Here is a 23,749-nt window from a genome sequence, read left to right on the forward strand (position 1 = left end):
GACTGCCTCTCTCTCCACTTTTTGTCACCTAGTCATTTACTGCCTAAATAGCTATTAATGATACCATCTGTGACCCAGGCCTTGAGTGAGGGAGAAGGAAATTCACAAGTCAGGCACTGACATCACCTTCAGAGACCTAGGTACAGACTGGCATTAGGGAAGCATAAAAGTTAATGTGAACACTACCAAAAATGGGCACAGAGACAGTAACATTTAGCTCATTTAACCTAACTACCACACTTAACACCTAAACCAGGGAGTAAGAAAGAAATAGGCAAGACATAGGATAAAGCCTCTATAAGAAAACAGAGCAAAGAACTTCTCTGCATGGACAAGTGCCCTAAAGAAGGGGAAATCCCAGTCAAACAAGATATATTTGTATGTTTGGGCACATAAACCACAAATATGTAGGTACTCATGGAGGACAGAGAAGGCAATACATCCCTTGGAGCTGGAGTTACAGCTGGTTGTGACCTCCCTGACATAGGTGCTAGGAAGTGAAATTGGGTCCTCTGAAAGAAGAGCAAATGTTCTTAACAGGTGAGCTGTCTCTCCAGTACCACACCTTAAGGACAAGTAGAGGAAGCAGCATGGGCCTGTTCAAGTGTTGTCACCATTGGTCAGCCAGAATGTGGAAGCTTTCATTTACGTTCCACGGTAGTTGCAGTGGGTCTGCAAAGTCAACCTGAAAGTATGTCCTCTTTTCAGAGTTTCATAACCTCACATGAGGGTGTGGATGTCATTTTTTTTCTCTGAGAAAGGCTGGATATAACTAAGCCTCTGAAACTCACCCTATGTACTTTATCCCAGACTAAGACAGCAAATCAGAGCAAAACTGCATATGCTAGAAATAGAAACCCATTGTCAAGGATCTAATGATGGAGAGGTGTGGTTAATATCACATAAGGAATAAAAACATGGAAATGTACCTACAGTGATTTGAACAGGTATGACTTTCCATGCTCATGTGTTTGAATGCTTGGCCCATAGGAAATGACACTATTAAGAAGTGTGGCCTTGTTGGAGAAACACTGTGGGGGTGGACTTTCAGATCAAGATGAAAAACTCTCAGCTCCTTCTCCAGCAGCATGTCTACCTGCATGCTACCATGCTTCCCATCATGACAATGATGGACTAAACCTCTGAACTACAAACCAGCCCCGATTAAATGTTTTCCTTTATAAGAGTTGCCATTGTCATGGTGCCTCTTCACAGTAATGAAACCATACTTAAGATAGACCTATACTCTGAAACTGATAGAGTCCCCAATAATAGCTATCAAGCTAGAGAGGGTCTTAAAAGAGCTTTTGGCACTATGTTCTTAGGCACTGTTAGAGGACCTTTCTTTTCAGTCCATATCAGGATCAAAAGCAAATCACTGTCACACTGGCAGGGATAGCTATTGCCTTGCCCTAGAATAACACCAACCCTCTAGATATCTTCTGGTTCATCTTCACATGTCAGTACACTGACAATTATGTATCTTGATCTCATGACCAAGAAGTAGAAGGGAACTTAGTCAATCTATCTGCAACACATGTTTCACATACTCAGTAAAATTAAGGAATGTAGCATGTATCTCAAGTACTTAAAGTAGTTCTGAGTGACACAGACCAAATTCTAAGGTGAAGAACACTTGTGTTTCTTTACATCCACCATCTAGAAAGAGATAAACAGCTTCATATTTTGGAGGCTGTGTGTTCAAGAGACAGAGAATGTGTATGAGCAATGGCATATTCTCTAGTAGGTTTAGGCCAAGGTACTCCTGTGACCAGTGGATCAAAGGGCACAAGTCTTGTCCATTACAGATAATGGATCATGGACTATCTGGAAAGCACCAAAAAAGAAATCACAGATGGTTTCACAGTGGTGGAGGCTGACACACAAGGACCCTGAATTCAATGTAAGCTTGGGTTACATAGTGACTTTGATGTCAGGCTATTCTACACAGTGAGACAAAGAGTGAAATCACATGCATATTAATGACACTCTGTGACAGAAAACAACTTTCTGTTTAAAAAGTTTCTGGTATGTTACAAGGATGAGCAGATTCTGTGCTACCTGTGAGTCCCTACTGGGTCAGAAGTTACATGGGCATAAGGCCAGTAGGCAATACAATGGAAATGGTATACAGGATTAGACCTACAAATGTTTAAAAGGCATGGGAAGAGTACATTTACAAGTAACCCAGATTCCCATATCTCCAGGACCTTCCCTTTCATGACTAATAACAGAAAAGTAAGTCAGAACTAGCTGTGAATTGGGTGCTGCTTTATTGTAGCTTAATTCAGAGTGCTGGAGAGAAAGGCTGGCAGGTTCAGCTCAGCTGGAGCCCTGGGCCTGCTCATCTGCATAAAGGAAGGATACATGACCTCAGCAATATTTATCCCTGACTGCTAGGAAGGGAGGTGGTTTTGTTGTTTGGACAGGGATCTGAGGAATATTAAAGAATCATTGCAGAATCAGGATACCTTGGGAAAACCAAATTAGACCGATAGGTGCTTTTGTGTGTCTTAACATTTATGAGCAGACGTGCACCAAATGTTACCACTGTCCACAGTGAACTGGGAAGGTGACTCATCCCATGGCTGTCAGCCAACCTCCCACTCAGGTCATCAGAGAGTTGACACAATGGGCTCAACACAGAGTCCTGGAGAAGTTTCCTCTCATCCCTGTGGAAAAGCTATTACTGCAAAGTGCCTATACTGCCAGCCACAGGGACCACACCTTAGTCCAGGGAGGCTAAACAGTCAGCTGATCACGCTGGTTGGGGGGTGGCAGGGTGGTTTGCCTCAGTTGGGGACTGAAGGTGGGGCTCTTGCACTCCAGGCAACCCTGCTGAGCTGCTTCCCCATCCACTCTTTATTTAAAAAGTATCCTCATTCTTTCACTTGTAGCTTTACACTGTCATTTGTAGCTTTACACTGTCACTTGTAGCAGGCTTTATAATTACAACTAAACTACAGAAAGCCAGGAACTAAAATATAAATCTAAAATTAAAAATATGAACACAGGAGAGGTTCAATTTAAATTATAAAGCAATGCTTTATAATAATATGTCTAAATATGAAACATTCCTGAGCATAATGTCACAACAAGGGTAAATGTTAAGTATTCCAAAGGTCCCAAGTGGTCATTTCTTATTTTTGTCTCTGTGTTTAGTATGTATAAAAAAATAAACATGACACATGAGATTTTTGTCTCCTCATAATGCTGCAAGTGTAGTACAATTAGCAAATCCATGTCATAGAGCTATATAGATCATGCTATCATCAAAACTAACACAGGATCAATGATACTTGATCAATACAGGGGCTGATTCATTCACAGGAAATAAGTTATAGTCTTCTCTGAGCAAGTCTATAGTACTGGATAGTACCCGGTTTGCCCTACTCAAAGATGGTGGCACATATCAAGCTTTCCTCTCCAAGTCTTTCCATGAATACAAGGGCAATTCTACTTCAGCAATTACTATTCCCATATTAGTGGAAACAACACAACAGCTGCCTCCCACCTCCATAGATGTATGCTTATGGACATCTGTATACTGTATGCTTTGGACATCCAACTGACATAATACAAGGTTAAAGGCTTCAGTAGTTTGAAACTGAAACGAACCCCCCTGGAACTTCTACATCAGAACTCAGTATTTACCTAACCAGTCTAGTATCCCTTCAGAATTACAAAATGCCAGTGATCAGAGTTTCTAAGTCTCTAGTGTTTCAAGTTTCCTCTTAGAATTTGAGAAGATGCTGGATTTGGCTTTAAATAAACAAGTCTCTTGTGATTTGAATGGACAGCTATAGGGCTAGGGGTCAGCAAATGTGAGTGCTCTTTAGGAATAGCAGGACAGGTGTAGGAGCAGGAGGACAGGTGTGTGTGGAGCAGGAGGACACGTGTGTGTGGAGCAGGAGGACAGGTATGTGTGGGAACAAGAGGACACGTGTGCGGGGGATCAGGAGGGCAGGTGTGGAATTCTTTCAATCTTTTTTTTTTTTTTTAAATCTCTTCAGGCCTGTTTTGTGACCAATTATATGGTCAGTTTTAAAGAAGGTACCATGAGGTGCTGAGAAGAAGGTATATTCTTTTGCTTTAGGATGAAATGTTTTATAAATATCTGTTAGATCCATTCAGTTCATAGCTTTTGTTAGTTTTGTTGTGTTTCTGTTTAATTTCTGTTTCCAGGATTCGTTGCTGAGAGTGGGGTGTTAAAGTCTCCCACTATTATTGTTTGGGGTGCAATGTTTGCTTTGAGCTTTAGTAAAATTTCTTTTATGAATGTGGATTTGGAGCACAGATGTTCAGACCTGATAGTTCTTCTTGGTAGAATTTTTTTTCTTTGACCAGTATGAAGTGTCCTTCCTTATCTTTTTTGATAACTTTTAGTTGAAAGTTGATTTTATTCAATATTAAATTGGCCTATTCCAGCTTGTTTCTTGGGATCATTTGCTTGTAAAATTGTTTTCCAACCTTTTACTCTGAGGTAATGTCTGTCTTTGACACTGAGGTGCATTTCCTGTATGCAGCAAAATGCTGGAACTGTCTACATATCCAGTCTGTTAGTCTATGTCTTTTTATTGGGGGACTTGAGCTCACTGATGTTGATATTAAGGAAAAAGTGATTGTTACTTTCTGTTAATTTAATTGTTAGAGGTGGAATTATGTTTGTGTGTCTATCTTCTCTTGCGTTTGTTGAAAGATTACTTTCATGCTTCTTCTAGGGTATAGCTTCCCTCCATGTGTTCCTATTTTCCATTCTCCTTGGGCTGGATTTATGGAAACATATTGTGTAAATTTGGTTTTGTCATGGAATATCTTGTTTTCTCTGTATATGGTAATTGAGAGTTTTGCTGGGTATAGTAGCCTGGGCTGGCATTTGTGTTCTCTTAAGGTCTGTAGGACATCTGCCCAGGATCTTCTAGCTTTCATAGACTCAGTTGAGACGTCTGCCATAATATGTTACTGGACCTTTTACCCTTACTGCTTTTAATATTCTTTCTTTGTTTAGTACATTTGGTGTTTTGATTACTATGTGACAAGAGGAATGTCATTTCTGGGTGAGTATAATTGGAGTTCTGTAGGCTTCTTATATGGTCACAGGCATCTCTTGCTTTAGGTTAGGGAAGTTTTCTTCTATAATTTTGTTGAAGATATTTGCTGGCCCTTTAAGTTGGGAATCGTCAACTCTCTTCTATACCTATTATCTTTGGGTTTGCTCTTCTCATTATGTCCTGGATTTCCTGGGTGATTTGGGTTAGGAGCCTTTGGTTTTTTTTGCCATTTTCTTTGACTATTGTGTCAATGTGTTTGTTCTATGGAATCTTCTGGACCAGACATTCTCTCTTCTATCTCTTGTATTCTGTTGGTGATTCTTGCATCTATGATTCCTGATCTCTTTCCTAGGTTTACTAACTCCAGAGTTGTCTCCCTTTGTGATTTCTTTATTGTTTCTTTTTTTAAATTATTTATTATTTATTTATTTATTTATTTATTTTATTTTAATTAGATATTTTCTTCATTTACATTTCCAATGCTATCCCAAAAGTACCACATACACTCCACCCCCCCACTACCCTACACCCCCACTCCAACTTCCTGGCCCTGGTGTTCCCCTGTACTGAGGCATATATAGTTTGCAAGACCAATGGGCCTCTCTTTCCACTGATGGCCAACTAGGCCATCTTCTAATTCATATGCAGCTAGAGACACAAGCTCGGGGGTACATATTGTTGTTCCATCTATAAGGTTGCAGACCCCTTTAGCTTCTTGGGTACTTTCTCTAGCTCCTCCATTGGGGGCCCTGTGATCCATCCAATAGCTGACTGTGAGCATCCACTTCTGTGTTTGCTAGGCCCTGGCATAGCCTCACAAGAGACAGCTATATCAGGGTCCTTTCAGCAAAATCTTGCTAGTGTGTGCAATGGTGTCAGCGTTTGGAGGCTGATTATGGGATGGATTCCTGGATATGGCAGTCTCTAGATGGTCCATCCTTTCATCTCAGCTCCAAACTTTCTTTCCATGGGTGTTTTGTTCCCAATTCTAAGAAGGGGCAAAGTGTCCACATTTTCGTTTTCATGTTTTTTGCAAATTGTATCTTGTATCTTGGGTATTCTAAGTTTCTGGGCTAATATCCACTTACCAGTGAGTACATATCATGTGAGTTCTTTTGTGATTGGGTTATCTCACTCAGGATGATGCCCTCCAGGTCCATCCATTTGCTTAGGAATTTCATAAATTCATTCTTTTTAATAGCTGGGTAGTACTCCATTGTGTAAATGTACCACATTTTCTGTATCCATTCCTCTGTTGAGGGGAATCTGGATTCTTTTCAGCTTCTGGCTATTACAAATAAGGCTGTTATGAACATAGCAGTTGGAACATCTGCTGAATATATGCCCAGGAGAGGTATTGTGGGATCCTCCGATAGCAGTATGTCCAATTTTCTGAGGAACTGCCAGATTGATTTCCAGAGTGGTTGTACAAGTTTGCAATCCCACCAACAGTGGAGGAGTGTTCCTCTTTCTCCACATCCTTGCCAGCATCTGCTGTCACCTGAATTTTTAATCTTAGCTATTCTGTCTGGTGTGAGGTGGAATCTCAGGGTTGTTTTGATTTGCATTTCCCTGATGATTAAGGATGAAAAACATTTTTTTCAGATGTTCTCAGCCATTCGGTTTTCCTCAGGTGAGAATTCTTGATTTAGCTGTGAGCCCCATTTTTTAAATGGGGTTATTTGATTTTATGGAGTCCACTTTTTGAGTTCTTTATATATATTGGATATTAGTCCCCTATCTGATTTAGGATAGGTAAAGATTCTTTCCCAATCTGTTGGTGACCTTTTTGTGTTAATGATGGTGTCTTTTCCCTTACAGAAGCTTTGTAATTTTATGAGGAACCATTTGTTGATTCTCGATCTTACAGGACAAGACATTACTGTTCTATTCAGGAAAATTTCCCCTGTGCCCATATCTTCCAGGCTTTTCCCCACTTTCTCCTCTATAAGTTTCAGTGTCTCTGGTTTTATGTGGAGTTCCTTGATCTACTTAGATTTGACCTTTGTACAAGGAGATAGGCATGGATCAATTTGCATTCTTCTACATAATAACTGCCAGTTATACTAGCATCATTTATTGAAAATGCTGTCTTTTGGCCACTGGATGGTTTTAGTTCCCTTGTCAAAGATCATGTGACCATAGGTGTGTGGGTTCATTTCTGGGTCTTCAATTCTATTCCATTGGTCTACTTGTGTGTCGCTATACCAATACCATGCAGTTTTTTTTTTTTTTTGTTTGTTTGTTTTTTAAATCACTATTGCTCTGTAGTACAGCTTTAGGTTAGGCATGGTGATTCCACCATAGGTTCTTTTATCTTTAAGAAGAGTTTTTGCTATCCTAGATTTTTTGTTATTCCAGATGAATTTGTAGATTGCCCTTTCTAATTCGTTGAAGAATTGAGTTGGAATTTTGATGGGGATTGCATTGAATCTCTAGATTGCTTTTGTCAAGAGAGCCATTTTTATTATATTGATCCTGCCCATCCATGAGCACGGAAGATCTTTCCATCTTCTGAGGTCTTCTTCAATTTCTTTCTTCAGGGACTTGAAGTTCTTATCATACAGATATTTCACTTCCTTAGTTACAGTCACCCCAAAGTATTTTATATTATTTGTGACTACTGAGAAGGGTGTTGTTTCCCTAATTTCTCTCTCAGCCTGTTTATCCTTTGTGTAGAGAAAGGCCATTGACTTGTTTGAGTTAATTTTATATCCAGCTACTTCACTGAAGCTGCTTATCAGCTTTAGGAGTTCTCTGGTGTAATTTTTTAGGGTCACTTATAGATACTATCATATCTGCAAAAAGTGATATTTTGAGTTCTTCCTTTCAATTTGTATCCCCTTTATGTCCTTTTGTTGCCGAATTGCTCTGGCTAGAACTTCAAGTACAATGTTGAATAGGTAGGGAGAAAGTGTACAGCCTTGTCTAGTCTCTGATTTTAGTGGGATTTCTTCAAGCTTCTCACCATTTGCTTTTATTTTGGCTACTGGTTTGCTCTAGATTGCCTTTATCATGTTTAGGTATGGGCCTTGAATTAATGATCTTTCCAAGACTTTTATCATGAATGCTTTCTCTGCATCTAACAAGATGATCATGTATTTTTTGTCTTTGAGTTTCTTTATATAATGGATTACGTTGATGGATTTCTGTATATTAAACCATCCCTGCATCACTGGAATGAAGCCTACTTGGTCATGATGGATGATTGTTTTGATTTGTTCTTGGATTCAGATTGCGAGGATTTTATTGAGTATTTTTGCATCGATATTCATAAGGAAAATTTGTCCATAGTTCTCTATCTTTGTTGGGTCTTTCTGTGGTTTAGGTATCAGAGTAATTGTGGCTTCATAGAATGAATTGGGTAGAGTATTTTCTGTTTCTATTTTGTGGAATAGTTTAAGAAGAGTTGGAATTGGGTCTTCTTTGAAGGTCTGAGAGAACTGTCCACTAAACCCATCTGGTCCTGGGCTTTTTTTTTTTGTTTTTTTTTTGGTTGGGAGATTATTAATGACTGCTTTTATTTCTTTAGGGGATATAGGTCTGTTTAGATCATTAACCTGATCCTTATTTAACTTTGTTCCCTGGTATCTGTCTAGAAATTTGTCCATTTCACCCAAGTTTTCCAGTTTTGTTGAGTATATCCTTTTGTAGAAGGATCTGATGGTGTTTGGGATTTCTTCATGATCTGTTGTTATGTCTCCCTTTTCATTTCTGATTTTGTTAATTAGGATGCTGTCCTGTGCCCTCTAGTGAGTATGGCTAAGGGTTTATCTATCTTGTTGATTTTCTCAAAGAACCAGCTCCTGGTTTGCTTGATTCTTTGAATAGTTCTTCCTGTTTCCACTTCGTTGATTTAGCCCTTGAGTTTGATTATTTCCTTCTGTCTACTCTTCTTGGGTGAATTTGTTTCCTTTTGTCCTAGAGCTTTTAGGTGTGTTGTCAAGATGCTAGTGTGTGCTCTCTCTAGTTTCTTTTTGGAGGCACTCAGAGCTATGAGTTTTCTTCTTAGAAATGCTTTCATTGTGTCCCATAAGTTTGGGTATGTTGTGGCTTCATTTTCATTAAACTCCAAAAACTCTTATTTCTTTATTCCTTCCTTGACCAAGGTATCATTGAGAAGAGTGTTTTTTAGTTTCCATATGAATGTTGGCTTTCTATTATTTATGTTGTTACTGAAGATCAGCCTTAGTCCATGGTGATCTGATAGAATTCATGGAACAACTTCAACATTTTTTATCTGTTGAGACCTGCTTTGTGACCAAGTATATGGTCAATTTTGGAGAAGGTACCATGAGGTGCTAAGAAGTTATATTCTTTTGTTTAAGGGTAAAATGTTCTGTAGATATCTGTTAAATCCATTTGTTTCATAACATCTGTTAGTTTCACTGTGTACCTGATTGGTTTCTGTTTCCACGATCTGTACATTGATGAAAGTGGTGTGTTGAAGTCTCCCACTATTATTGTGTGAGGTGAAATATGTGCTCTGAGCTTTACAAAAGTCTCTTTAATGAATATGGCTGCCCTTTCATTTGGAGCATAGATATTCAGAATTGAGAGTTCCTCTTGGGAGATTTTACCTTTGATGAGTATGAAGTGCTCCTCCTTATCTTTTTTGATAACTTTGAGTTGGAAATCGATTTTATTAGATATTAGAATGGCTGGCTACTCCAGCTTGTTTCTTCAGACCATTTGCTTGGAATATTGTTTTCCAGCCTTTCACTCTGAGGTAGTGTCTGTCTTTTTCCCTGAGATGGGTTTCCTATAAGCAGCAAAATGTTGGGTCCTGTTTCTGTAGCCAGTCTGTTAGTTTATGTCTTTTTATTGGGGAATTGAGTCCATTGATATTAAGAGATATTAAGGAAAAGTAATTGTTGCTTCCTATTATTTTTGTTGTTAGAGTTGGCATTCTGTTCTTGTGGCTGTCTTCTTTTAGGTTTGTTGAAGGATTACTTTCTTGCTTTTTCTAGGATGTGGTTTCTGTCCTTGTATTGGTTTTTTTTTTTTTTTTTTTTTTTTTTTTTTTTTTTTTTTTGTTATTATCCTTAGAAGGGCTGGATTCGTGGAAAGATAATGTGTGTATTTGGTTTTGTAGTGGAATACTTTGGTTTCTCCTTCTATGGCAATTGAACGTTTGGTTGGGTGTAGTAGCCTGGGCTTACATTTGTGTTCTCTTTGTGTCTGTATTACATCAATCTGTCCAGGATCTTCTGGCTTTCATAGTCTCTGCTAAAAAGTGTGGTGTAATTCTGATAGGCTTGCCTTTATATGTTTCTTGACCTTTTTCCCTTACTGCTTTTATTATTCTATCTTTGTTTAGTGCATTTGTTGTTCTGATTATTATGTGTCGGGAGGAATTTCTTTTCTGGTCCAGTCTATTTGGAGTTCTGTAGGCTTCTTGTATGTTCATGGGCATCTCTTTCTTTAGGTTTGGGAAGTTTTCTTCTATAATTTTGTTGAAGATATTTGCTGGCGTTTTAGTTGAAAATCTTCATTCTCTTCTATTCCTATTATTTGTCAGTTTCGTCTTCTCATTGTGTCTTGGATTTTCTGGATGCTTTGAGTTAGGATCTTTTTGCTTTTTGTATTTTCTTCGATTGTTGTGCAGATGTCCTCTATGGAATCTTCTGCACCTGAGATTCTCTCTTCCATCTCTTGTATTCTGTTGCTGATGCTCGCATCTATGGTTCCAGATTTCTTTCCTAGGATTTCTATCTCCAGCGTTGCCTCACTTTGGGTTCTCTCTCTCTTTTTTTTGTAGAATTAATTTTTTTTATTCGATATTTTCCTCATTTACATTTCCAACGGTATCCAAAAAGTCTCCAATACACTCCCCCCCCCCCCCCCCACTTTGGGTTTTCTTTATTGTGTCTCCTTCCCTTTTTAGGTCTAGGTCTAGTATGGTTTTGTTCATTTCCATCACCTGTTTGGACGTGTTTTCCTGTATTTCTTTAAGGATTTCTACCTCTTTGGTTGTGTTTTCCTGTTTTTCTTTAAGGACTCGTAACTCTTTAGCAGTGTTCTCCTGTATTTCTTTAAGTGAGTTATTAAAGTCCTTTTTGATGTCCTCTACCATCATCATGAGATATGCTTTTAAATCAGGACCTAGCTTTTCGGGTGTGTTGGGGTGTCCACGGCTCGTTAAGTTTGGAGTGCTGGGTTATGATGATGGTGAGTGTTCTTGGTTTCTGTTAGTAAGATTCTTACATTTGCTTTTTGCCATCTGGTAATCTCTGGAGTTAGTTGTTATAATTGTCTCTGGTTAGAGCTTGTTCCTCTCGTGATTCTTTCAGCCTCTATCAGCAGACCTGGAGGACTAGTTCTCTCCTGAATTTCAGTGGTTAGAGCACTCTCTGCAGGCAAGCTTTCCTCTTGCAGGGAAGGTGGACAGATAGCTGGTGTTCGGACCTACGTCCTGGCAGAAGATGAAGGCCCGAAACAGGGCTTATCCCAGAATCTGTGTAGCTTCCGTAGTCCACACTCTCATTTGCGCTGACTAGTCTTGTTGCTATCTGGGAACGAACATGGCTCAACTAGGTACTGCGGCAAAGCCCTCCCGGGCAGGGAGGACACCTCTCCTCTGGTAGGGAAGGTGCCGGGATGTCCAGAGCCCAAAAACCAGTCTGCCTCAGAAGCTCTGTGGCTTTTGCCTGTCCTAGAGGCTGTTAGCCTCTGCAGTGCACACTCTCACCTGTGCAAACCAGTCTAGGTGGAATCCAGGAACCCCTTCTTTATTGTTTCTATTTCCATATTTAGATCTTGGATGGTTTTGTTCATTTCTTTCGCTTGTTTGATTGTGTTTCAAGTAATTCTTTAAAGGATTATTGTGTTTCCTCTTTAAGGACTTCTACCTATTTGCTTGTGTTCTCTTGTATTTCTTGTCTTTTCTTTTCCTATTTTATTTAATTAATTTATTTATTTTTGGTTTTTGGAGACAGTGTTTCTCTGTATAGCCCTGGATGTACTGGAACTCACTTTGTAGACCAGGCTGGCTTCAGACTCAGAAATCCGCCTGCCTCTGCATCCCAAGTACTGGGATTAAAGGCATGCAACATCAGGCCCAGCTCTTGTATTTCTGTAGAGGAGTTATTTATGTCCTTCTTAAAATCCTCTATCATCATGAGAAGTGATTTTAGGTCTGAATCTTGTTTTTCCTGTGTGATGTTGTGTCCAGGACTTGCTATGGTGGGAGATTTTGATGATGCCAAGTAACGTTGTTTTCTGTTGCTTCTGTTCTTAAGCTTGCTTCTAACCACTGGTTACCTCTAGTGCTACCTGCCCTTGCTATATCTGAGTGGAGCCTGTCATTCCTGTGATCCTGATTGTGTCAGAACTCCTCATAGTACAGCTGTCTCTGTGATCCTGTGATTCTGGGATCCTGTGATCCTGAGACCCTGGGTGTGTCAGGGTTCCTGGGAGTCAAGCTGCCTCTGGGATCCTGACATCGTGGTGTGGCCATGCTCCTGGAATACTGTGATCCTGTGATCCTGGATGTGTTAGAGCTACTGGGAGTGAAGCTTTCTCTGGGTGTTGTGGTACTGGCTTTGGAGTTCACGCCCAACGTCTGCTAGAGGCATGTTGATCCTATGATCCTTGAGTGTTATAGGGTCTGGGAGTAGATCTTCCTCTGGGTGTTGTGGGATTGGTTGTGGAGTGCATGCTCAAGGTCTCCTCAGGGCCATGGCTCAGTCTGGAATAAACATGTGCCACTGGTCAGGTGGGGTTCCCATGTCCCTGGATCCTTCTTGTCCCAGTTACCCCCAGTGTTGGGACAGATGTTGTGTCCTCTTCACTTCTGATCCTATGATTCTGGGTGTGTTAGAGTGCCTGGAAGTGGAATTTCCTCTGGGTGTTGTGGAAATGGCTGTGGAGTTTGCACCCAAGATCTGCTCAGGGCCCTGGCCCAGTTTGGAATCAATTTCTTATGTATTAATGATCAGATTTTTCCTGTCTATTATATAAAAAGGAAGATATTTTTCCTCTGTGGTAATTTATTTGTGATTGTAAAGTTTGTAAAAGGAGAAATAGGACTAGTCTAGAAAAAAAGGTACCTTACAATAAAATGGAATAAATGGACCTGATGCCTTTCCTGAGAAGAGATGCCTATGAAAGCTGAAATGCTGAAATATTACCTTCTTCTTTAACTAATGAGAGTGCCACACCAGCATCTCACTCATTCTCCAGCCAACTGCTCCATGGGGCATAACAAAAGGCAGGACAGTACAAAAGTTCTCATGCAGATTTCACAGAAGCACTAAGCATGGCTACATAGTGTTTGCTGCCAAGCAGGAAAGCTGAAAGCCTCTGGAGCACACCTTGGTTCCAGTCTAACTTGGAAAACTGGAAGCCTAAAGTCCGGCCTTTAACAGGTAGGAAGATGACAGTCAGAGACTGGAAACCTATGGGAGAGCTGTTACCATGACAGTAAACCAAGAGTGTCAACTGCTGCTGCCCTGGACAACAAGTGAAGAAGGACTTGCTGCCGAAGTCCAGCTGAGACATGAGAAAGCTTGCTGGTGGACATCACTCTTTCATGGAGTCCCCTAATTTCCCTCTCTCATGGAGAAAACTTTGGGTGCCCCTCTTTAAACAAACCACTGAATGGACCAAAGCAGCCCTCGATCATACTACATAAAAAAGAGTCCTGAAGAAACCTTTCTAACCCCCCCCCCCCTCAAATGGTGAGAGCATTCCTGGATTTCAAGGGCCTCCAAATCTGAAATGGCATTTCACAGGAAAGGTTGTCTAAATCCTATTTATATGACAAGCATCCACCAAAAGACCTTTTATTGTCTCCACTCTAACTACCATTTCTCTATTAAAAAATACAAATAGATTGTTTTTTCCCAAGGGACCACTTTTCTTACTGTACCCCACTGCCATGAGAGCTGCTATTGACACCGGCTTTCTGCAGTCTGTATTTGAAGCTCAGGGTTAGTTACAGCTAATTACCATGCATTTATTAAGAAACTCTGGTTAGAAAAGTCCCTTCCGATCAGTGCCAGCACTGGGTCACCTAGGGACAGAGACGGTAGACACCCCCACAGTCCCCAGAGGACTCTCCACTCAATCTTAGAATCACTGGTGAGAAGAACACAACATCGGTTCCAATCCAATTGCGTGGGACCTGAGACAGCAGTAGGAAAGCGGAAAACCAGCCTGACCAGGGGCATAAGTCCCTTCCGATCAGAACCAGCACAAGTCAGGATCAACTTGAGTGCAGAATTGGCAGACACCCCCACAGTCCAGAGAGGACTTTCCATGCGATCTTAGGATCATGGGTGACTGGAAGACAACATCAGTTGCAATCCAATTGTTTTAGGCCTGTGACAGCAGGAACAAGGATATCAGAGCCCTTCCTGACCAGAGGCTCAGGTACCTTTTAATCAGTACTGGTCTACCTTGGTTTTGAACAGACCAGACAGCTCCACAGTTCTCAAAGTAGACAACACTTCCAGACACTGTAACACACCCAAGATCTTAGGATAACAGGATCCAGGGATAACAGGAGCTGGGTCACACCAGTATTTCAGGGTCTCCAAGGAAGCTTGACTGCCAAGAACTCTGACACACCCAGAATCTCAGGTTCACAGGAGCCCACAATCAAAGGATCACAGAGAAAGCTGGACTCTGAGGAGTCCTGAATCAACTAGGATTATAGGAAGGACAGGTTCCCATCAGATATCAGGGGCAACAAGCACTTGAGATAATCAGATGGCAGGAGATAATCAGATGGCAGGAGGAAAGCATAAGAACAGAAGCAACAGAAACAAAGGTTACTTGGCATCATCAGAACCAAACTCTCCCACCAGAGCAAGTCCTGGATAAACTATCACACCAGAAAAGCAAGTCATGGATCTAAAATCACTTCTCATGATGATGATGGAGGACTTTAAGAAGGAAATACAGGAAACACAGTTAAACAGCTAGAAGCCTTTAAAGTGGAAACAGAAAAATCCCTTAGAGAGTTACAGGAAAACACTACCAAACAGGTGATGGAATTGAACAAAACCATCCAGGATCTAAAAATGTAAGTAGAACAATAAAGAAATCACAAATGGAGACAACTCTGGAGATAGAAACCCTAGGAAAGAAATCTGGAACCATAGATGCAAGCATCAGCAACAGAATACAAGAGATGGAAGAGAGAATCTCAGGTGCAGAAGATTCCATAGAGAACATCGGCACAAAAATCAAAGAAAACGGAAAATGCAAAAAGATTCTAACTCAAAACATCCAGGAAATCCAGGACACAATGAGAAGACCAAAACTACGGATAATAGGAATAGAAGAGAATGAAAAATTTCAACTTAAAGGGCCAGCAAATATCTTCAACAAAATTATAGAAGAAAACTTCTCAAGCCTAAAGAAAGAGATGTCCATGAACATACATGAAGCCTACAGAACTCCAAATAGACTGGACCAGAAAAGAAATTCCTCCCGACACATAATAATCAGAACAACAAATGCACTAACTAAAGACAGAATATTAAAAGCAGTAAGGGAAAAAGGTCAAGTAACATATAAAGGCAGGCTTTTAGAATTACAACAGACTTTTCACCAGAGACTATAAAAGCAAGAAGGTCCTGGACAGATGTTATACAGACACTCAGAGAACACAAATGCCAGGCCAGGCTACTAAACCCAGCAAAACTCTCAATTACCATAGATGGAGAAATCAAAGTATTCCATTGCAAAACCAAATTCACATATTATCTTTCCACGAATCCAGCCCTTCAAAGGATAATAACAGAAAAAAAAAAAAAAAAAAAACAATACAAGGACAGAAACTACGCCCTAGAAAAAGCAAGAAAGTAATCCTTCAATAAACCTAAAAGAAGACAGCCACAAGAACAGAATGCCAACTCTAACAACAAAAATAATAGGAAGCAACAATTACTTTTCCTTAATATCTCTTAATATCAATGGACTCAATTCCCCAATAAAAAGACATAGACTAACAGACTGGCTACAGAAACAGGACCCAACATTTTTCTGCTTACAAGAAATCCACCTCAGAGAAAAAGACAGACACTACCTCAGAGTGAAAGGCTGGAAAACAATATTCCAAGCAAATGATCTGAAGAAACAAGGTGGAGTAGCAATTCTATTATAGAAGAAATCGACTTTATATTTAAAGTTATAAAAAAGACAAGGATGGGCACTTCATACTCATCAAAGGTAAAATCTTCCAAGTTGAACGCTCAGTTCTGAATATCTATGCTCCAAATGCAAGGGCAGCCACATTCATTAAAGAAACTTTAGTAAAGCTCAGAGCACACATTGCACCTCACACAATAATAGTGGGAGACTTCAATACTCAACTCTCATAAATTGACAGATCCTGGAAACACAGAAAGTAAACAGAGACACATGGACACTAACAGAAGATATGAAACAAATGGATTTAACAGATATCTACAGAACATTTAATCCTTGTCTTAGTCAGGGTTTCTATTCCTGCACAAACCTCAGGACCAAGAAACAAGTTGGGGAGGAAAGGGTTTATTCGGCTTACACTTCCATACTGCTGTTCATCACCAAGGAAGCCAGGACTGGAACTCAAGCAGGTCAGGAAGCAGGAGCTGATGCAGAGGCCATGGAGGGATGTTCTTTACTGGCTTGCCTCACCTGGCTTGCTCGGCCTGCTTTCTTATAGAACCCAAGACTACCAGCCCAGAGATGGTCCCACCCACAAGGGGCCTTTCCCCCTTGATCACTAATTGAGAAAATGCCTTACAGTTGTATCTCATGGAGGCATTTCCTCAACTGAAGCTCCTTTCTCTATGATAACTCCAGCTGTGTCAAGTTGACACAAAACTAGCCAGTACAATTGACCCCTTGTCAACTTGACACACAAAAACATCACTAGTAAGCCTCAACCCTTACAATCTTATTCATCCCCAAGATCTAAATAACTTTAAAAGTCCCACAGTCTTTACATATTCTTAAAATTTCAATCTCTTTAAAATATCCATCTCTCTTAAAATCCAAAGACTTTTTACAATTAAAAGTCTCTTAACTGTGGGCTCCACTAAAACAATTTCTTCCTTCAAGAGGGAAAATATCAGGGCACAGTCACAATCAAAAGCAAAAGTCAATCTCCAACCGTCCAATGTCTGGGATCCAACTCACGATCTTCTGGGCTCCTCCAAGGGCTTGGGTCACTTCTCCAGCCATGCCCTTTGTAGCACACGCGTCATCCTCTAGGCTCCAGATGCCTGTAATCCACTGCTGCTGCTGCTCTTGGTGGTCATCTCATGGTACTGGCATCTCCAAAACACTGCATGACCCCTTCAGTCCTGGGCCATCAATTGCAACTGAGGCTGCACTTTCACCAATGGCCTTCCATGGCCTCTCACAGTGCCAAGCCTCAGCTGCTCTGCTCAACTCCTTCATGCCTTCAAAACCAGTACCACCTGGGTGACCCTTACACATTACCAAGTCCAGCCACAGCACAATGTACAACTTTGGCTATATCTGGAACACAGCCACTGTGCTCTCAGAAAACACTTCCCAGAAAATGTCACCTCAATGATGCTGGTCTCTTCTTAATCACCGCTAATTTCTTAGCTCCAGCTAACCAGCATCAATAGTCCCAGTAATGCAAAGTTTTTGCTTTAGTAGTTCTGGTATCTTGTTAATCACAGCTGATTCTTCAGCCCCAGCTAACCAGAACTACAGAATCTTCACAATCAAAACAGGAATGGCCCTGAAAAGAGTCTTTAATTTTCCCTCTGAAATTTCACAAGCCAGGCCTCCATCTTCTGCACTGTTCTCAACATTATCTTCCAAGCTCCTACAAAACATCTGACAGAGCTCTTAACAACGAATGGATCTTCAAGCCCAAAATTCCAAAGTCCTTCCACAGACCTCCCCAAAACATGGTCAGGTTGTCACAGGAATACCCCACTCTGCTGGTACCAATTTGTCTTAGTCAGGGTTTCTATTCCTGCACAAACCTCAGGACCAAGAAACAAGTTGGGGAGGAAAGGGTTTATTCGGCTTACACTTCCATACTGCTGTTCATCACCAAGGAAGCCAGGACTGGAACTCAAGCAGGTCAGGAAGCAGGAGCTGATGCAGAGGCCATGGAGGGATGTTCTTTACTGGCTTGCCTCACCTGGCTTGCTCGGCCTGCTTTCTTATAGAACCCAAGACTACCAGCCCAGAGATGGTCCCACCCACAAGGGGCCTTTCCCCCTTGATCACTAATTGAGAAAATGCCTTACAGTTGTATCTCATGGAGGCATTTCCTCAACTGAAGCTCCTTTCTCTATGATAACTCCAGCTGTGTCAAGTTGACACAAAACTAGCCAGTACAATCCTAAAAGAAAAGGAAATACCTTCTTCTCAGCACCTCATGGTACCTTCTCCAAAATTGACCATAAAATCGATCACAAAACAGTCCTCAATATATACAAAAATACTGAAATTGTTTCATACATCCTATCAGATCACCATGGACCAAGGTTGATCTTCACTAACAACATAAATAATATAAAGCCAACATTCATATGGAAGCTGAAAAACACTCTCCTCAGTGATACCTTGGTTAAGGAAGAAATAAAGAAAGAAATTAAAGACTTTTTAGAGTTTAATGAAAATGAAGCCACAACATACCAAATCTTATGAGACACAGTGAAAGCAGTCCTAAGGGGAAAACTCATAGCTCTGAGTGCCTCCAAAAAGAAACTAGAGAGAGCATACACTAGTAGCTTGACAGCGCACCTAAAAGCTCTAGAACAAAAGGAAGCTAATTCAATAGGAGTAGATGGCAGGAAATAATCAAACTCAGGGCCAAAATCAACCAAGTGGAATCAAGAACTATTCAAAGAATCAAGCAAACCAGGAGCTGGTTCTTTGAGAAAAATCAATAAGATAAATAAATCCTTAGCCATACTCACTAGAGGGCACAGAACAGCATCCTAATTAAAAAAATCAGAAATGAAAAGGGAGACATAACAACAGATCCTGAGGTAATCCAAAATACCATCAGATCCTTCTATAAAAGGCTGTACTCAACAAAACTGAAAAACTTGTATGAAATGGAAATTTTCTAGACAGATACCAGGTACCAAAGTTAAATCAGGGTCAGATTAATGACCTAAACATTCCTATATCCCCTAATGAAATAGAAACAGTTATTAATAGTTTCCCAACCAAAAAAAGCTCAGGCTCAGATGGGTTTTGTGCAGAGTTTTATCAGACCTTCAAAGAAGACCTAATTCCAGTTCTTCTCAAACTATTCCACAAAATAGAAACAGAAGATACCCTTCCCATTTTATTCTATGAAGCCACAATTACTCTGATACCTAAACCACAGAAAGACCCAACAAAGATAGAGAACTTCAGACCAATTTCCCTTATGAATATCGATGCAAAAATACTCAATGAAATTCTCTCTAACCGAATCCAAGAACACATCAAAACAATCATCCATCATGACCAAGTAGGCTTCATTCCATGGATGCAGGAATGGTTTAATGTATGGAAATCCATAAATGTAATCCATTATATAAAGAAACTCAAAGACAAAAACCACATGATCATCTTGTTAGATGCTGAGATAGTTATTTGGAAAAATCCAACACCCATTCATGATAAGTCTTGGAAAGATCAGGAGATCAAGGCCCATACCTAAACATAAAAAAACCAATCCACAGCAAACCAGTAGCCAAAATCAAAGTAAATGGTGAGAAGCTAGAAGCAATCCAATTAAAACCAGGGACTAGACAAGGCTGCCCAGTTTCGCCCTACTTATTTTATTGAAGTACTTGAAGTCCTAGCCAGAGCAATTCAGAAACAAAAGGAGATTAAGGGATACAAGTTGGAAAGGAAAAAGTCAAAATTTCACTATTTGCAGATGATATGATAGTTTATATAAGTGACCCTAAAATTTCCACCAGAGAACTCCTAAACCTGATAAAGAGCTTGAAGTTTTATCATACAGATTTTTCACTTCCTTAGTTAGAGTCACATCAAGGTATTTTATATTATTTGTGACTATTGTGAAGGTTGTTGTTTCCCTAATTTCTTTCTCATCCTGTTTATCCTTTGTGTAGAGAAAGGCCACTGATTTTTTTGAGTTAAATTTTATATCCAGCTACTTCACTGAAGCTGTTTATCAAGTTTAGGAGTTCTGTGGTGCAATTTCTAGGGTCACTTATATATACTATAATATCATCTGCAAATAGCGATATGTTGACTTTCCAATTTGTATCCCCTTGATCTCCTTTTTTTTTTTTTTTTTTTGGTCTTGTTGCTCTGGCTAGGACTTCGAGTACTATATTAAAGAGGAATATCGAATGGCTGAGACACACTTGAAAAAATGTTCAACATCCTTAATTAGCAGGGAAATGCAAATCAAAACAACCCTGAGATTCCACCTCACACCAGTCAGAATGGATAAGATCAAAAATTCAGGTGACAGCAGATGCTGGTGAGGATGTGGAGAAAGAGGAACACTCCTCTATTGTTGGTGGGAGTGAAAGCTTGTACAACCACTCTGGAAATCAGTCTGGTGGTTCCTCAGAAAATTGGACATAGTTCTAATGGAGGATCTAGCAATTCCTCTTCTGGGCATATATCCAGGATATGTTCCAACTGGTAATAATAACACATGCTCCACAATGTTCATAGCAGCCTTATTTATAATAGCCAGAAGTTGGAAAGAATCCAGATGTCCCTCAACAGAGGAATGGATACAGAAAATGTGGTACATTTATACAATGTAATAGTACTCAGGTATTAAAAACAATGAATTCATGAAATTCCTAGGCAAATGGATGGGCCTGGAGGGAGGGTATCATCCTGAGTGAGGTAACCCAATCACAAAAGAACTCGTTTGTTATGCACTTACTGGTAAATGGCTATTAGCTCCGAAACTTAGCATATTCAAGACACAATTTGCAAAACACATGACACTCAAGAAGAAGGAAGATCAAAGTGTGGATAGTTCGCCCCTTCTTAGAATTGGGAACAAATAACCATGCAAGGAGTTACAGAGACTAAATTTGGAGCTGAGATGGAAGGATGAACCATCCAGAGACTGCCCCACTCAGGGATCCATCCCATAATCAGCCACCAAACACAGACACTATTGCATATTCCAGCAAGGTTTTACTGACAGAACCCTGATATAGCTGTCTCTTGTGAGTCTATGCCAGTGCCTGGCAAATACAGAAGTGGATGCTCACAGTCAGCTATTGGGTGGAACACTGGGTCCCCAATGGAGGAGCCAGAGAAAGTACCCAAGGAGCAGAAGGGGTCTGCAACCCTATAGGTGGAACAACAATATGAACTAATCAATATCCCCAGAGCTCGTGTCTCTAGCTGCATATGTAGCAGAAGATGGCCTAGTTGGCCATTCAATGATGGAAGAGAGGCCCCTTGGTCTTGCAAACTTTATATGCCCTAGTACTGGGGAACACCAGGGCCAAGAAGTTGGAGTGGGTGGGTAGGGGAGCAGGGTGGGTGGAGGGTATAGGGGACTTTTGGGATAGCATTTGAAATGTAAATGAAGAAAATACCTAATAAAAAAATTTGGAAAGTTGAAAAAAAAAAAGAAATTTTGGCTAATTCTACACTTAATTCTGGCAGTGGAATGCAGCATTTCATAATTTTCTTGATTAGTTCTGATATACACTGACGTTTTTAAAATATTAACTACATATGGAAGCAAACCCTGCCACCATCAACAAATTAAAAATTTCAATGGGAGCCAGATATTGTTTTATTAACTTAATCCCTCCACTAGCCCTTATCACTATCTGAGCAATATAAACAAATAAAAGGTTAAAGGTTAATAATTCACTGGAGGCCTCAATTGAAAGGTAGGAGAGATAAGATGAGCTTAGGCAGTTTATACACACACTCTGAACTCTTACATACTGCATAAATGGTTTCGATCTCTCATTTCAAGGCCTGAATCCTGTCCTTTTCAGAATGAATTCCTACTATGATCAATTATGAGTGTGCCCATTCATCCATGAAGATTCTCAGGGTCATTAAAGCTTCTGACTGAGACTCAGCTGGGAAGGGGTTCATCATGCTGCTTTCAATCCATACAAATCGTTTGCAAGGAGAGGAATTTGCTGACATTCTATCTGGGATTGCAGTGAATCTCACACCAAGCAGTCCTGAGAGCGTGGTGATGCTCTCTATGAATATGGAGCATCTTTATATTTCATTCATCTCATTAGAGTCTAGAATTAGAGATTTGTAGCCTGTCTTTTGTAATTATACACATAGTCTGATTTATCTTGTCCGAGTTTCATTTCTGTTGATTGCAAAAATATCTGACAGATAGCACAGAACTCCAGGACTCTTCTTCCTTATACCACCAGGGAGGCCTTCTCCTCTCTACCTCTGAGGACGCACCTCTGTCCCACAGAAAGGCCCTCCCTCCCTGTCCATCAGGTACGGACCATGCTCAACCTACAATGCTCTGTTGAGCCTTCCTTGCTTCTGATTTTCATCTATAGCCTATTTGATCCCTTCTGAGAATTTCTCTGCAAAATAATTAGCCATCTTTTAAGAACTATATTTTAGTGTGTGTGTGTGTGTAGTAGTAGTAGTAGTGGTGGTGGTGGTGGTGGTAGTGGTGGTGAGGCTGGGAAGCTCAGGTGTGTCAGAGGACAGCATGCAGGAGTCAGTTCTTTCCTTCCACCATATGAATTTAAGGAACAAACTCAGAACTCTTTGATGGCGCATGTCTTGATCTGCTGAGCCATATCACTAGCTCCTTTAGAGGCAATTCACTTCTGTTTAAAAACAGCAAAACAGGAAGGGAAGAAAGCGAAAGGTCTTGGCTGAGAATCTAGGTTTATTCTAGAGCCTGTGTAGGTACAAAGTATTCCTTTTTCCTCTCAGCAACTGAAAGTGATCATTTTAATGGTATGGGACTACACTGAAGGAACATGGGGAAATGTGCTGTCCCTTAGGAGGTCCATATGGAACTACTTATAATCCTTAAACCTGAAAGCAGGGCTTCTTAAGGAATGGTTACTAAGTATGGTGAGGAACTGGCCCTCCCTTGTACTCTGTCTATCTCTATCTCTAGGACTCAGGCCATGGTAGGGAGAAGAGAATGCATTGTTTATTTTGCTCTAAATTCCCCCGCATTACTGCTGGAAGAACCTATGCCATCATTAGAAGATTAGTTAACTAAACATTCGATTGAATCTGATACCGAATTAAAAATGATCTCTGGCCCAGTGCAAATAGCAAATCACAGGTAAAGTCAACTCTTCAATTACAAAGGAAACTGCCTTATTTAAATATAGTTCATGCCACTGTACTCTGAACTCCATTTAAAGGCTTATAGCTATCAAAATACCTTGGTCCCAGTTGAGAGGAAACTAGCATCACTCTGTATAATTACACATCTCTTATACAATATATTAGCTCAATTTGCTTTTTTCATTCTTAAATGAAATATTTTGTCTGAAACAGAGAAAATGTTATTAATCGTATAATTTATCCAAGAGTCTAAAAAGAATTCTCATTAATTTAAATAGCAGGAATAAAATTTTCTCAATGCAGGATAGACAGACAAAGAAAAAGCATCAAAGAAGGCAAGAAAACCAAGAGTATTCATACCTATTAATATTTTCTCTCTACCCAGGAAGGCTACTTGCCTCACAGATGAGTGCTTCTTTAATGGCTGGTTGTGGATACATGAATTCAGTTTGGAA

The 23,749-nt window shown here is 40.2% G+C and overlaps 1 protein-coding gene across 10 annotated transcripts in view; it reads right to left on the reverse strand.

The window, feature by feature from the left end:
- Ube2e2 (ubiquitin-conjugating enzyme E2E 2) overlaps window positions 1–23,749 on the reverse strand; it is a 320,722-nt gene that overhangs the window by 102,424 nt on the left and 194,549 nt on the right. The gene's annotated exons all lie outside the window — the stretch shown is intronic.

This window comes from Mus musculus, chromosome 14, assembly GCF_000001635.26.
Source record: "Mus musculus strain C57BL/6J chromosome 14, GRCm38.p6 C57BL/6J".
NCBI lineage: Eukaryota > Metazoa > Chordata > Mammalia > Rodentia > Muridae > Mus > Mus musculus.